General features: G+C 36.8%; 1 long non-coding RNA gene across 1 annotated transcript; it reads left to right on the top strand.

Annotated features, from left to right (window-relative positions):
• The first annotated feature begins 9038 nt into the window (after nucleotides 1-9038).
• LOC111935649 (uncharacterized) lies at nucleotides 9039-9424 on the top strand. Its single transcript, XR_002867775.2, has 2 exons — nucleotides 9039-9126; nucleotides 9221-9424. It is a non-coding gene; the product is annotated as an uncharacterized LOC111935649 (long non-coding RNA).
• Nucleotides 9425-16297: the final 6873 nt, after the last annotated feature.

Here is a 16297-nt window from a genome sequence, read left to right as displayed (position 1 = left end):
GCAGAAACCATGAGTTTTATTCCAGAATGGCATGATTTTGCAATATTAAAAATTTGGGACCAATATGAAACCATAATATTTGCAATATATATATATATATACATATAATATATGAAAACATAATATTTGTATGCATTAATGATAATGATAAAGATCCAGTAACTAAATGTTTTACAGGTTAAGGGCACATAGAATGTGAAAATGCAAGAATTTCTGTGTAAGGAACGTATTAAGTGCCATAAAAATTCCACCTCACGCAGAATTTCCTGCTTCATATATATATTGTTGTTGTCCTAGGTTTAGATAATAATAAAATAACAAAACAATTTTATACTTTACTTTCCAGTGTCCTCATTTATGACCTTCTCTATGCTTCAGAAGCATTAACCCATTATGCCTCACATGCTTTTTGGTTTAATATTATTATCATTAACATCCTAACACTAAATATCTATGATAAATATATTTTTAATTTTTTCTGGATAAGTCTTTGGAGAAGAAATTAAATCATGTGGCTTGATAAGCCAAGCAGCAGAACACAAAGGTCTTCATTGTAACTAAACTGACAAGGAATACACAAATTTCTGGCTTTTTTTTGGTAGTTAAAAATAAAGAGAAGTAGATTCTTATTTCTCATCATAGTGATGTCACCTCCCAATCTAGATTTACACTGACACTCTCCAGGGCAGGATTAGAAATTATGGAACAGCTTCTCTGAAAGCAGCAGCTCTGTGAGCCAGGGCTGCTCTCTCTGCCTAAGGGAGGGATATAATAAAGGTCTAAACTCTTAAATTTTGTGGAGTTGAAAGAAAATACCCAGATGCTATCAGCGGGTAAAAACAAATACAAACACATTCTTTAATATAAATGTGTTTCCTTTTAAAGAAAATGCTTTTGTTAATTTTGTGTATCTCTATACAATGGGAAGCTTATAAAAAATACAGCAAAAAATAGGTATAAGCCATGACAGTATTTGATAGATAATTGAAAGAATTTCTATCTTCTCAATCCTGAGTATTCTGCTCATCTGGCATGAAGTGTACCCCAAAGCAGTGCCAGTATGGTGGGCAAGCAGACCTCAATACTCACAGCAGAGGAGGTCCTGTATAAACACAGGAAGCTCAGTTACCCACTGCCTGCTTGGGCTGACAACACTCAGGAGAAGTTTTTTAAATTTTTAAAATTTTTTTAATTTTTTTTTTGTTTGTTCGTTCTTTTATGTTCCAGATAACACAACTGTTTGTGAAATTCTTTCTCTTATGGGGAGCCAAGATTCAAAGTAAAATGGTTGCAGAAGTTTCTTGAGAATATAGGTCAGAATTATTATATAAGTACTAAACAATGACTTGAACCAGGAGAATGAATAATGGTCTTTGAGTATCATTCACACCAGTGTATCTCAAATCATTTCAATCATTATTGTAATTATTCACGTAACAGCTCTGGAAAGAATAATTATTCCTTAGTAACCATTAAGGAAGGAAGAAAAGTGGAAAAAAAAAATTAGGCTTGGATAATTTAAATGAAAAGTTCATGTCTAAGTATGAAACAAGAAAAAAAATTAAAATGCACATTGTTTTATGTATATGCAATATAGAACTGTATCACTTCCAAACTGAAATATGCATGAAATATTGAAAGATCAATGTGGAAGCTAAAATATCAAAGCTAATTAAGAAAATTAACAATTTGGTATTTTACTGAAAATGCATGTAATTAGAATTACAACAGCACGATATGTGCTTGGAGAAATTTGAAATACAACACCAGTGTGAGAGTTCTGCACAGAACAGGAAAATTGGCTGTGAGGGAAGAGAAACCAAGTTTACTTTATGATCTTTCCTGTGAGGGGAAGGATGACAAGTGTGCTTCCTTGGCTTTGCTGCTTGTTTTCCTCTGCTCTGTGGCACACTGTCAAATCTGAAATGGCCTTAGAATTCAACCAGCCCCTCATTCGGGATGAACAAATGAAATATGTGAAAGAGGATTATTGTGATTAGAAATTATATTAATTTTTTTCTTCTATACTTTCAAATTAATCTCCTTTTGCAACCATAGAGCATCAAGTAGATGCTCCTAGGTGTGTCTAAGTGCAGTATGTAAATGTGTTTACTCTGCTACTAAAGATGTACATTTCAATCCCTGTTCTCTCTAGCTTATTTACTCAATTCAAAAAGGAAAATAATTCTTTTCATTACTGAGGGACAAACTGTGGTGGAAAACACCACTTTACCTTTTCAGCCTGGCCCTTGCCAAGGGTCTAGCAGCCCCTGGTGATGCTGCAGTGCTGCCACAGGTGGGCAGTGAACAGTGTGTTTCCTCTCAAAAGCTCTGATTTCACTCCCTGCAGATCTTGCTGAAGCACAAAGGACAGGGAACCTCCATGGTCTCTGTGCTGACTGCCCAGAATGTTCTCATGACATTTTCAACTTCAGTCTTCTATAAACCTTTTTCTGCTCTATTAAGAAATAATAGTCCTACCTTTAAGAGGCTGGCCCTTGGCCTGGAAAGAAGGGTGGTGTAGCACAATAATTATGGCCATTTTTTGGAGGAGGGTTGGTTTGTCCCTGTGTTTTCATGCTTTGGAGTAGAGGGCCAGTGTGACAAACAGCAGTTTTTGTCTCAAAGTAAGATGGCTACCCTGTAGTAGAATCATTTTAAAGAAAATTTTTGTCACTGAACTGGAAAAGAAAAAGATAGGCTTGTCACTTTCCCTCATTTTTTTGTAGAGGAGGAGTATGTTAAAGATTTCAACAGTGATATTCTTAGACAACTTCAATTTCACATGAAAGCATGTTTCTGCCTCCTCTGCCTCTCCTGTACTATATTGATAGGTCTTTGGTTGTGCCTACTGTTGTGAAGAAAATTAGCTCTTTCTCATTTCCACTTCAAAACACTGCCTGGCAGGACCATCCTCTTCCTTACCTCAAATGCATGTAGTTTAGAAAGTGCCTTAGAGAAAGATTCTGGTAAAAGTACGAATGCAGTACATGATTTCAAAAAACCAGATCTGCATATACACGTATATATTAATGCACACACACAAATGTACATAAATATTTAGCATATGTGCAAATATATTATAAATATGTGTGTGTACATTTCTACATATGCAAACACATGTATTAATATACAACTAAACATACAAACCTCAATGTAATGGACAGACACCCAATCCAATTTTCAATTAACTTGCAATCAGAAATTTGAGTACTTTGTGTGCTCACACCCACATGAACATTTGTCCTTTTCAACCAAAACCACAAAGATTTTATAGCTATGACTGTAAGAGTAATAAAATTAAAATAAAAAAAATTATTAGTATCATCATCAAATTGAAGGATGGGAGGACAAGTACGCTGCATGTGCTTTGAAAACATCTTCTCCTTTGCCACTGAGGACATCTCTGCTCTTTACCCAAAGACCAATGATTTGAGGAGCCGTGAAAAATTGTGCATAAAGTACTCCCATGTGCTGAAGTGAATATTTCCTATGTGGCAAGTCCCTGTAGTTAGAAAAAAAAAGGGATTCCATGATTTATTAGCATTCAGACAAACTGAATTCTCACACTCCTTGTACTGTCTTTAATACTCTACACAGAATAGCCATTGTTTTCTGCATACAGATCAAATCTTGCAAACTCTACGTTTGTTCAAAGCATATCTTATGCAGAAACTATGCCTAACTCCTAAATTTATTAAGTGAAAATGATAAAAGAACAGCCAGATAAATAAAGAAATATAAGGGAAAACAAAGTTCTATGGAAATCTATCTATAGAAATTACTTTTTACATGTCACTTGAGCATATATCTCTGAAAAGGAAACACCTTTCCTATGGAAAAGTAAAACATGGATTCATTTAATTATTAATTTTTCTAATAAAATCTTTGTAGAGCAGCACTATTTGAAATCTTGAATTGGGCTAAAGTACCAGATTCTACAAACATATAAATCTAAGAGATCACATTCCTACTTTTAGAAGGAAAAACTGGACTGGAGTTACAGTCAGGACTTCCAGCTTTCTTTCCTACACCATGTTCTACTTTTAAAGGTAGCAAGCATAATTTTTAGATCTTAGAGCTCTGATTAGGTTTCCAGCAAAGTATCTCCACTCCAGATGAAATAAAAAGTCTCAGTTATTCTGACAGTGAAATCTCTACTATTTGATTCTGAACTGTTCCTTTCAAGCAATGAAACCACGTAATTGTCTACCAGGTTTCAAAATTCTCCTCTCTTTTTCTGTTAATGTCTGCATGGAAAAGAATCCCAGTGCAGAGTGGACTTCTAAGTAATTTCTGGTTTTCCAGTGATTAACTGGGTATTCACAGCTTGAATTATCCCAGTCTTTTCATTTCTGCCTAATTATTATGTATAGTTGTAAAGACTGGATAAAAAAGCAGTAAGGCAGGCAAGGATGACTTGCTGAAAGCATTCTGAATTGTCTTGAGGAAAACTTCTCATTGCTGTGCCTTACCTGTTTGAGTAATAGTGTCTGGCAGTGCTGCATAATGTGTGCTCATTTTTGGAAGTTTGAGTTTTTTTGGTGAGGAACAATTCGGATAATTGTACTGCAAAACCACTGGATTCAAAGGGTAAGGTGTGGGAAATGTGTGTTTGCTGAGTATCTCTCAGGCATGGAACTCACTTTGCATCTCAGTCAATTAAATTGCATTAATCTTAGTCTTTTACACCATTCTGTTACTGTTTAGTTTTAAATAGTTCCATAAACCTCCTAAAATGATTAGGAGGGACAGAGATTTTTAGGCAGCTGAGACTCTGTCAAGGCACACCCTTCAGTCACACAGCTTTGTGAGCTCTTTGACAGGGACAGCAGATCTGCTCCAGAAGAGATGGTATATGACAATTATCATATGGGCCAGAGCAGAATGTAAGGTTTGATTTCATCACTGTACATACTGTAGAAGAGATTTTCACAGGTAAAACTCCATTACTGCCTGTGCATTGGCAAAAGAACTTGCATTCAGCAAACATAGGTGAATGCAAATACCAAAGCTGGTACATGTAAAAGGTTATGGATGTGCCTCAAAAGGTACTTGATAATGCAGATGAATAAATATTGTATATTGTAACTAACCTCCTTCATGCAAGCCACCAAGAAAAGTGAAAATGACAATATAAACACATTTCTCAGTATGATCAGCACGATGAGAAGTCTCTTTCATTTAGATAATTTTATTTCTATTTTCTTTTTGCTTTTATAAAGACCACTCATCTGTGAATTGAGTGAATCATTTCTACAGGTACTTATTGATTTATGTGGAGACATAGTTATCAGAAAACTCCAGGCCAAACAAGTTGAAAGCTGTGCCGAGAAGATGCTGTGTGAATATTTCCCAGGGCTAATTTAACCCTGTAGAGCAGTGGCCCTGTCACACCTGCAAGAACAGATAATCAGAGAATGCTGAGAACACACATGGAATCAGCCCAGGGCCACCAGCCCACGCTGGCATCACCCAGAGCTGTGACTCAAACCGGAGCTGGGAGGGCAGCAGCTGCTCCTTGCAGATTTCTCCTTGCAGAACACACATTTCTACCTCAGAAAGCAAAATGCACCCAAGGGGACTTTCAAGCCCCTGGCCTGGTGCTGTGAGGAGAGCAGCAGCACCTCTGGGCCTGAGCACAAAACAGGATGGCTGGGCAGGGCATTTGTGCTGTGTGGGGATTTGCTATTAATTAGAACATTCCATTAACACCAACCTCTGCACCTCATCCCATCTTGAGCCCCTATCAAGGAATGATCATTTACAGCATGTTTACTCCTGACCAATTCATGAACAGACTTCAGAATTTCAGAAGGCTGCTCATAGTTTAGGGAAAATAGCTGATTACAAAAAAAAAAAAATAATGAAAGAATGTAAAGAGCAGGATGTCTTTCACCCACCTAGGCCTTTGCATATGGACAGGGTAGCTTGCTTTTTCTTTCTCTGACATACTTGGAATTCCTGAAATTTAAACCAATTTAAGGGAAAATTATGTAATTTATATTTTTGAGAAAATGGCAGCTACCTATTTAAGACCTTCTTGGGCTACTAATAGAAGTTTGTGTGCTGGAAACCTTCTTTGAAATAAACCTGAAACAAGTTAGCTGGCAGGTAGGTTTGTGCTGCAAGGGATTCTGACAGCCTGTCAAAGTTCCACTTTTCTCACATTCAATCAACCTCTCTCTTCTAAAGAAAGCAGAAAATATGTCAAAATGACAGCTGCCGAAGCATAGCAGGAGCAGCAGCCAGCTAACTGCTAGGCCTATTACCTTAGGAAAAAATCAGGGAAAACTTGTGTAAAATGGCACACACTGAATATGCTTATAATTTGTCTGGTCAAGTAATGACTCAATTAAAGGCTAATTAACCCTTCAGCTACTGTTACTAATGTCTCCACAACTATTTTTTTTTAATTATTATTTTGAGGTTTTGGCTCATATAGCAGCAACAAACTGATTTACAATGGGATTACTTTGACGCTTCTAATGACTTTCCAAAATTAATTTGCCACAACATTGAGTAGAATTAATTTGAAAGCAAATCCAGCAGAGACAATAATATAATTATATGGGATTTTAAACTGCTGTATTATATTGGGTCAATATAATCTTGATGATCTTAAAAGCTGGAGGAAGAAATAACTGTGTTTGTTTGTCTGAGGGCTCAGTTACTGCTAATGCTTTTGCTCAGCAGAACTTTCTGTGTGCAGAGAACATCACAACCCCACCCAACCTGCTCAGATTACTGGAGGAAATCCAGTTCAGATCTCTGTCCCATTTCCTTCCATTTAGTTCTGGTTTTGCCAGCAATAAATTCTTTTGGCAATGGCAAGAACCTGGTCTTAGACTGGAAGGCTTAAATGCAAGTTCTGCAAGTATTTCTCTGATAACTGCATCTTTATACCTCAGCTGAACCTGACTGGAATCTCAGGACAAAGAAAGGCAATGCTCTGACTGCATGGCTCTATTTCAAAAGTCCTCTGCAAACAACAGAGCTCCTCAAGCTTCTCACAGAAAGGTCAAAAAAGCTTTTCTCTGGGAAAACCTTAAGCAACATAAATATACAGGAGGCTCCTCACTGCTAAGGTGTGTGTGCACACAGAAAATGTGAGACAGGGATCAGGCACAAACGTGGAGTTCCCAGAGATAGAGCTGCAGGGTGGATTTGTCCTAACACCTCAGTTACAGGCTTTACCCTTAACATCTTGTACTTTAAAATTTGAAAAAGAAATGGCATTAGGCTTTTTTTTTATGAGTGTGGGGAGCTTTAGATGGAAAAGATATAAACACTGTAAAATAATACATCTGAAAAGCAGCAAAACGGTACTGAGAATTACTTGTTAGAGCTGGAAACAATACATCCCATCTTCCCATTGTGGGAAAGGATGAGTGATATATGTTATTTCCAACCCCCTCTTTAGTAGCTTTTAGTGCTTCTAATTGCACATCTTCTAATGCAAAGTAAAAGCAGGCTAAGTCCTACCACGGAAATCATCTCACACAAAATCCAACCACTTCAATTTATATGGCTTAATCTTTACTCAGCAGATCCTGCTTAAGTTTCGAAGTGCAGAGTGAAGTAAATCTCCTTTTAAAGGCTGTAGTCATTCACTTGCTCACTATGGCTGAGAAACAGACTTCCATGTGGGATGGGAATCTCTCCTGTTACACTGAGCTATTCTACAAGGCTCTGAAAGCAAATTCCCTCTAAGTAATTTCTAAAGGAGAGGTTTCCAGCTGTGAGGCATGTTTGCTTGTGTTATATGAGCACCCTAATTACTCCACAAAGAGCATTATGTTCTCATACCCAACCTTGGAGAAAAATTACAATGATGCTGTGCTGATAAAAATGGGAGTGAGCAACAATCCCAAGAAAATCAAATACAACGAGCCGTTCTTGCTGTAACCAGCTGTGCAGTCTTAGTCACAGCCTTGACTTTCACATACCCCATTTAGAGAGAACAAAAAGCTGGTTTCCCTGTATATTACTGTAAATAGCCCCCACACAACCCTTAAACCTGCTTTCCTTAAAACTTTTATCTGCCTTCTAATTTGCCTTTGCTCGGGTAAGCAGCCAAAACTTTGAACTGGTATGACAAATCCTTCATCCTGTCCCATTTTTTTCATTAAGAATGCTTGACAAGCTTAAATTCCAACATCAAAATAATAGTTAGCAAAGAAATGGCAAGCTGAAGGACTACATTTTGTTCTTTGTTTTTAGGAAGATTGCATTTCAAGTTGTTTGGTGGCAATACAAAAACACCCCAAAATAAACCAACAAAAACAAAATAACAATCCAAAGACCCCTCATAATTAAGGCCTCTGCAGAGTGATGGCAGCCCTGGAGGATTTACCTGTAAGAGTTCAGCACTGCTCATTAACTCCAATTCTCAGGCTGTTAAATACAGCTAAGCTCAGTGCAGGATTACAAATTTAGACAGGAAGGGAAAACCAGGTCCCTGTTCTTTACAAGTGTTCATATTTTTATTTATTTTTAACATACTTCCCTGTGTAGACAGTAACTCCTGAGCTATTTCAATCTCTCTGACTCAATGCCTGTGTCAATCATGAGCAAAGCATTTCATACACAAATGTCTTCGCCTGACATTAATTCCTGATGTGGTGGAAACACACTGAGGGGATTTCATAAATAGTTATTTACCAGAATCTGCAATTAATGCATCTCCCATTAAAACATAATCATTTGCATTCTTTTCAAAATTGACTATCCAGGTAGAGCTTCACTGACCTGCCTGGAGAATGAAGATGACAATACACAAAGCAGATACAGCAGAACAGCAAGTAGTGATTACAGCTTGGTGAAGCCCCTGCCCTGAATGATGTGCCCTAGAGCCATTTACTGGGGGAGAGGAAGATGTGGGAGAAAATAAAGCATTTCTGTGTAATCAGAAAGCATCAAAAGATAGGAGAGGATTTATTTAGGATGTATGAGCTATGTGCAGGAATCAGAAAATGAATTGGAACTTTCATGTGACAAGATCAGCCTCTAATTATGATGTAAGAAATTATTTCCTCATAGTCTGTGAGGTACTTGGAAAAAGGACCTCTGCTGGAGGCTCTTGATGACATCTGGTGCTCCTGGGTGAGAAAAGAAAAGTCAGAGGTATGATCCTTCCATTTATCTTAAGAATATACCAGTACATGGTTCTAAACACCCTAAAACATACCCGTGCTCTGTCCCTCATTGCTAATTTCAGGTCTGCAGAGCTCCAGCTTGATGCACACAGCTTGATTATAAAGCAGTCTGTCTCTCTAGATGTTGGAGGTGACATGCTCTCCGCCTAAGGGATTAACCAAAAGGGAAAGTTGATCTGAATATCCTGGGGAAGCAGAGTTCTATTGACTCTCTGAATCTCAGAATTGCTCATGCAGTAAAACAGGAGTTTTATCCAGCAGGAAAATGAGATCAAGATCTCTCAAGGGACCATGAGACTCCTGCACCTCATTTGAGCATAAATAACACGATAATCATCACACCCTCCTGTAACTGCCTGTGCTTAGATTGAAATCAGGAAAAAAAAGTAATTATAGATATATAGATCTACAGCTTACAATATATGGATATTAGTCAGATCCATTTTGTTAATACTTTCCAATGAGATATTCTGATCCAGAGCTAATTTAAAAACAAAGAAAAATTCTATTTCGGTTGCCATGCCAAAAATAATGGCTGAAATATATACATTGTTTCTTTCACTGTTTTTAGGACTTATCAGCAAAACAACTGCATCAATTTTAAGCAAAGAATGTGACATTATTTTTAGAATGTCATTGGAAAATTTTGAATAAATATCTCAAACCAAAAATGTTTAATTCAAAATTAATGATGCAGCATATACACTAAAAGATGTTACTCCTCTCTGCCAAAATCTGATTCGAAGTAACCCACGCTTTTAGTCCTACATATTGTGACAGCAAATTAAATATTTCTCCAAATCTAAAATGCTTAATGAGTTCAATCTAAACATGCAAAATATTTACTAAACTTAAATTAAATGACTTCCATACAAATATATTCAAATATTTCAACATCTTTATCTTAAAATGAGATTTAATTTAGTGGTTTTCTAAAACTGCAAATGTGTTTTTCAGAAAGTATGATGTTAAGGTAACATTGTTTTCTCTTCCAGTTTTTCTTTGATAGTAAAGATATATACAGTATTTCCTGGTGAAACTGAAGAATTTCACAATCAAAATAAATTAATTTTAACTAACTTATTTCCATGAAGTATTTTTAAGAATGATCAGCAGAGCACAATAATCTGTGTTTTATGTTGTGCTCTGTAACTATACATCTGTTTTCAGTGGGACACAGAAACCTCACACCAAGAAACTTTCAAAGTGTTCCTTCACCACTGAATTTAATTTACACTTCAACTAAGGGACCGAAATCTACTAATAAATTTGGTAAATATATTTAAAAATACTTCATTCTGTATGGAGTAGCAGATTAAATAACCTTTATGATTTATTAAGGACAAAATATCTTCTTGTGCCTGCCTCTCTGATACACATCAGAGATTTCAGGGGATGGTGCCAAGATTTCCTCCTGTATGTGACTGGCAGTTTAGCAGCAACTGCTTAAGATAATATGTTTTGGTTCATAAAGTGATTGGATCTAAGCTTTAATTTGAAAACCTTCATATGTTGCTATCCTTCTCTTCTGTGAATTAGTGCAGCTTTAATTTTATCAGTATGATAGTTGGGGGTCCATGAGAAATCTCTTCTTAGACCAACAGAAAACCAATTCTATTTGAGAGAGAGAGAAAAAAAAAAAATCTATTAACAGACATCTAGTGCTTTCACAGGATTGATTCTTTTATGGAGCACTGGCACTTTTGGATGACCTGGCAGCAACAAAATCAAGGTGGTCTGTGCTATTTGACAGTTAGACAATCATTTATTCACACAAGCCTGGTAAGCTCTTTTTGAACTCCTGCAGAGGAGAACTTCAATTAAGAGTGAAGAGTAAGTTGTTCCTGATGTTATTAAAGTAAGAATAAAAGCAGGCTGCCTATCTCTCCTGTAATCTCAAGTTTTCAAGATATGACTCCCAGCCCTCTTTTCCCAAGAGCAGCCATCATGCCTTGCCCCAAAACTCTGTTGCCTCCCCACCCTCCTGAAGGACCAGATTCAAACCCCTCCAGCTGAGGGCTTAAGCCTTCCCTGCAAGCACATGGCACTGCAATAAAAAGGAGAAAAACAAAGTGGTGCTTTTGTTTTTCACAATGAACTGTGCTCAGTGAAGTGGGTGGGAAACCTTCAGACTAATTTGTTTAAAAAGAGAGAGACTGCAGAAGTAAAAGATCTTTCATCCCTTCTCTGCAGTCCTTCCTTCTGGCCCTGTACAATGCAAGTCACCTCCATGAGGAGGCCATAAACACTGAGTGCACACCAGTGCAGCTGGGTAACATTTGAAAACCTTGTTCTTGTTACCTTGATTTCATATTTTCCCATTGTTCCAATTATGGCAGAGTTTATTTAGAATTCAAGCTCTGCCCTGATTCCAGCTTTGTGCTGAGCCCTTGCTGTTCGAGTGTTCCATGTGATGCTGTTACTGCTGCAATATTAGCACATGAAAATGGCTTTTTGGCAAACAACTAAATCAGAGACAAAGCATGCTATGCACAGACTGTAATTATGGCTGCATACTTTTTCATCATGGAGTGAAAAAATTTAGAACAGTATTTACTGTTGTAATTAAACTGATTCCCCCAAGAACTACAATGAACTTTAGGAGGTGATAAATAAATGCAGCAGCAAGCTGCTCCTTTGAGATTTACACTCTGATGGTAAGATCTCATGAGTTCCTGGAGAGAGAAAAGAAGGTAGGTTCATAATTTATCTTCTTCAGACCTGGTCCAAAACCTATTAGAGTCATTAGAAGCCTTTAAATTGAATTTGCCCAAAGTTCATTCTAAAGTAATTTTATTCTTGAAATACAGGTTTTAATTTTCTAATGTTAAAATTAAACCAGAAATTGCTTATCATTTCCCTTTGAAATAAAGAGTTTAATATTTACTTTAGATAAAAATGATTGCAATATTTTTCACACACATTTTCTGTAAAGAAGCAAAAATATTTTTTGACCAACAGCAAAGATACTTTTTATAAATCTGCACAACCAGCATCAAGAAATAGTTGAGAATTTGAAGTGTATATAACTGGACATTGCTTTTAAACAAGAGGGCAAGAGTTCTCCTTTATGAATGCTTATTTAAAGGTCTATTTCTCTCTCCATGTACATAGATGCTATGGTTTTCTCCAAGTAATAGAGAAATGAAACATTCATCAGTGCCTTCTAAGCCTGGTAGTGCTGCATATGACCTGTGGGCTCTTGAAAAGGAGAAGACAGGAATGCAGGGCTGGGTCAGGGCTGGGAGCTCACCCTTTGATTCCTGCTCCTGTAATGACAATGTTTATTTCACCTGCTGCCCATCTGGGGAAACATTCCAGGAGAGGGAGAATAATCTGTCTGCTTTATGGTTGAAACAGATGCAAATATGCTGCAAGCATCAAGGTGGCTGCTTACAAAAGGCTGACAAATAATTTGTATCATATTATTTAATTTGAATGCCAGAGCTGTGTTTCCTCCTCCTTTATTCAATATCTGTATTCAGTATGGCTTTTTTAAAATCAATTTTCTTTACAGCTTTCTCCAGCACATTTAATCCGACATTCATACTTCCAGTTGTATGGAGTAAGTTTCTAGCTCCTCCTAGAGAAGACAGAAAACAGGAAAGGTGACTCTGGTTTTGGGAAATGCTTCTTTCTCATTTTCCCAGCAGCTCTGCTAAAACCATGGCAGTTTATAGCATTATCCCATGGCATGGGATCCCAGCTCAGCTGATAATCAAATAAATACGTGAAGGAGGGGCCTGGTACAGCTCCTGGCATGGTAATTCCTGCATCTGTTCCATACAGGTGGAGTTTATTTAAACAACTTTCCCGAAGGCTTGGGATTCTTCCTGTAGTATTGGAGACCACTTGCATCAGTTTATAGAGACCAGGAAAACTCTCCATAGCTCAACTGTGATATTAGTACAGAACACTAGCACTATGGGAAGAACAAAAAATTGGGATATAATGTGAATAAATGACTTGGGAGAGGGAAGAGCAGATGAGGGCGAGTGCATGAAACCTGGGATTTCACAGTTTCTTGCTCAAGTCTCTTTAATAGAGATAAGGAGTATATTGGACAAATGTACTCTCAGAAATAGGTTTTACTGCTATATATTGACTAAGTGGGAATAACAGATGAGAAGTACTTTATTTCAGGTAATTTCTGAATTTAGGTTCTTATTTTTGAGTGTCTACTTTTTATTTTTATTTTTTTTTGCAAGAAAAAATCTGATATTGGTGAATCAATGGTATCATTTTTCAAGTTGATCCTCATAGTACAGCAAATTGAGGTACTATGAAGCCAAAGTTTTTAAAAAACTAAATATTTGATAGAAAAGGACATATAAACTCTCATCTATTTAGTCTTTAAAAACTAGACAGTTACTTTTAGTGCAGTGAAAAGCAGTTACTCCCCCATTGAATCCCCCTGGAATGAACAGACTAGTTGGACAAGACAGTAATTAATAAGGGAGTAACACTTTGGCTTTTTTAAGACACAATGTGAAAAGAATCCCACCTGACAAACTTATGGGCTAAATTTTTCAGATGAAAGGACAGGTTCCTGTGATCAAAGTCTGAATTTCTAATGAACAGACTTACATTTTTTACAATAACAATAATAACAGAGAGGATTAATTAATCAGCTTTTTCAGGCCTACCTAAATCATTATTTTCTTTCTAATCACAACGCAGCAGTTTTAATAGAGCAGAAACAAGAATTTACACGATTTGGTCTTGAGTATATTAGCTTTGTTCATTCTGAAGCAAATCATACTTCCTCTAGGGATGTACACTGTCACTTTATTTAGTTATTCTACCTATTTTTACTTTAAAATAAAAAAAGCATTTTGACAAAAACCTCTGGCAACAAACTCAAGGCATCTCAGTGTTAGATGTATTCTGATCACAAAACTTTCCTTCTATCTTGGTGGTGAATATAATAAGATATACCCCTTGTTGTGTAAATTACAGCTACTGGAACAAAACCAAAAAACTGATATGACAAAAAAACATGTTGAAAACTGCTGTGTGATGTGTCTGACATAAAATCTTAAACTGAAGAAAGAAATCCCCAAAATCAGTGTAGACACCGTTTGCTGTGTTCTTGTAAAGGTTATTCCTTTTGACTCAGGATGTTGTTCTTATATAGAAAGGTTTTATTTTTGTGGAAAATCAAAATCTTATGAGCAGTGTAATGAAAAAAAAAAAAAAGTCAAAATCCCTTCTCATTAGCTCTTTGATGAGAGTATGTGGTTCTAATTCTGAGAATCCTGAATGAATAATTTAGAATTTCTTCTAATCAGATGTTAGATAATCTTAATTCAGACCAGAATTTGTACTCCATCTGACATTAACCCATGGAAAAAGAAAATCTTCTCTCAGGATCATTTTATGCTCTTTTTTAAGCTATAATTGTCAAAAGGATGGATCACATCAGACTAGTTGATTATCTGGAGGTGTGAGGCCACAATAAAAGAGAACTTTTCCTCCTTGAATCCATGCATCTGCATTTAATACAAAGAAATAGCATAAAATCTAGGGAAGGATTAATATGTAAGTGGTATATATGGTGGCCTACCACAGTTATGATTTAAGCAGATGCCAGAAGAAGGAACTATGGATCAACACAAACCAAAAGAACCCAAAAAGTTTGCAAATCTCAGGCAACTCAGTTGCATGGAAAACTTGACAGCTGGAGATAGTCTTTATTAAAACTGAGGCAAAGAGAGAAACCTGGGAGGAACAAAACCTGAGGGCTGGAGTCTGCTGGAGTGCCTGGGGGTACCCACCCTGGCAGCAATCACTGAATGAGAGGAGCTGTGCACAACAGCTCACAGTTTACCTTTGGCTCCCACAAATGTGTGGCTTAACCAACAGAATAATTTATCTTTCTATTTAGATGGGTGTAACGTATAGTACCGGTTATTTTTGAACATTGAAGATGGACACTCTAAAGAAGCAATGTTTAAAAAAACACAGAATGCTTTGGAGCTTTAGGAAGGTAGATAAATGTTTTTCATAGCCTTTAGAATGGAGCACAGAGGATAATTACTAGAGACACTGAACTTTTCATAGTTAAGAATAGAAAATAGTTCTCCTATAGGACCACATAAGAACTATTACTACTTTCCAACAAAGACAAACTGTTAAAGTACTCTTCGTTGTTTTGGTTTTTTGGGTTTTTTTTGTTTACTCTGTTTCTCAAAACAGCCTCATTTTCAATATTCATTTCTTCAATTGCTTTCAGCATACTCATTTTCTGTACACAGGAAGCAACACCTCTGTCTCTTTTTGCCCTGTGTAATGAATAAAGGATCTTTCTCACCACAGTCCCCTTGGCTCAAGGTGGTTTTGTGCTGTGTAACAGAAAACAGAGAAACTTTGTAAAAGGGTTTGTCCAATAAATGAGGGTCATTTTATTTTGGTTTTCATCCTGTCATATTCTTTTCCCAGCTCTTTACTAATAATGCAGTTGATGTTACATTCATCAATATGCTCTATATTATATAGTACTTATGCTGGCATTAATAATGTACATACTGATAATGCTTTCGATTCCGAAGTCCTAAAGCACTTCACTAAACACAGCCCTAATGTGTAAGTGAATCTAGCTCCCACATACAGCCCTCTGCAAGCAGAGGGTGACAACACCATTTGCAAGGTCAGTTAACATACAGAGGATATAAAAAATGCAAATACAAGGGGGATGCAGCATAGCCTGTAGCAGAGCTGAAGACTGCAAGCTGACAGGAACTGAGTGAGCTGAGGAGAGACAGTTTTGGCCCAGCAGAGAAGGCCAGTGTGCATTCTGCCTCATGGAAACACTGCCTTTAGAGAACAGCTGCAACATGGTTTGGAGAACTGAGCATTTGTAAGGAGATAAAATAAGAAGATACTCACATATAGCACTGAATTGTTAAAATTCCCATTCTCTTGGCTGGTCACTTCCTAACCCTACTGAATTGGTCTGCCTACCCATCATGCTTATCCTGAACAGAAAACCTACCAAGCTGATAAATATTATCCTGGGTTTTTGGGGGGTTTTTTTGTGTCAATACTTTTTTTTTTCATATCCATAAGCTTTTTCTGTTGTGTGTGCTATGAACAGAAATAATACCACCACAAAAAGAGCCAAAGCTTACATCTGAACC

This window comes from Cyanistes caeruleus, chromosome 15, assembly GCF_971803275.1.
Source record: "Cyanistes caeruleus chromosome 15, bCyaCae1.hap1.1, whole genome shotgun sequence".
Taxonomy (NCBI): Eukaryota; Metazoa; Chordata; class Aves; order Passeriformes; family Paridae; genus Cyanistes; species Cyanistes caeruleus.
This window is presented reverse-complemented; position numbering and strand designations above follow the sequence as displayed.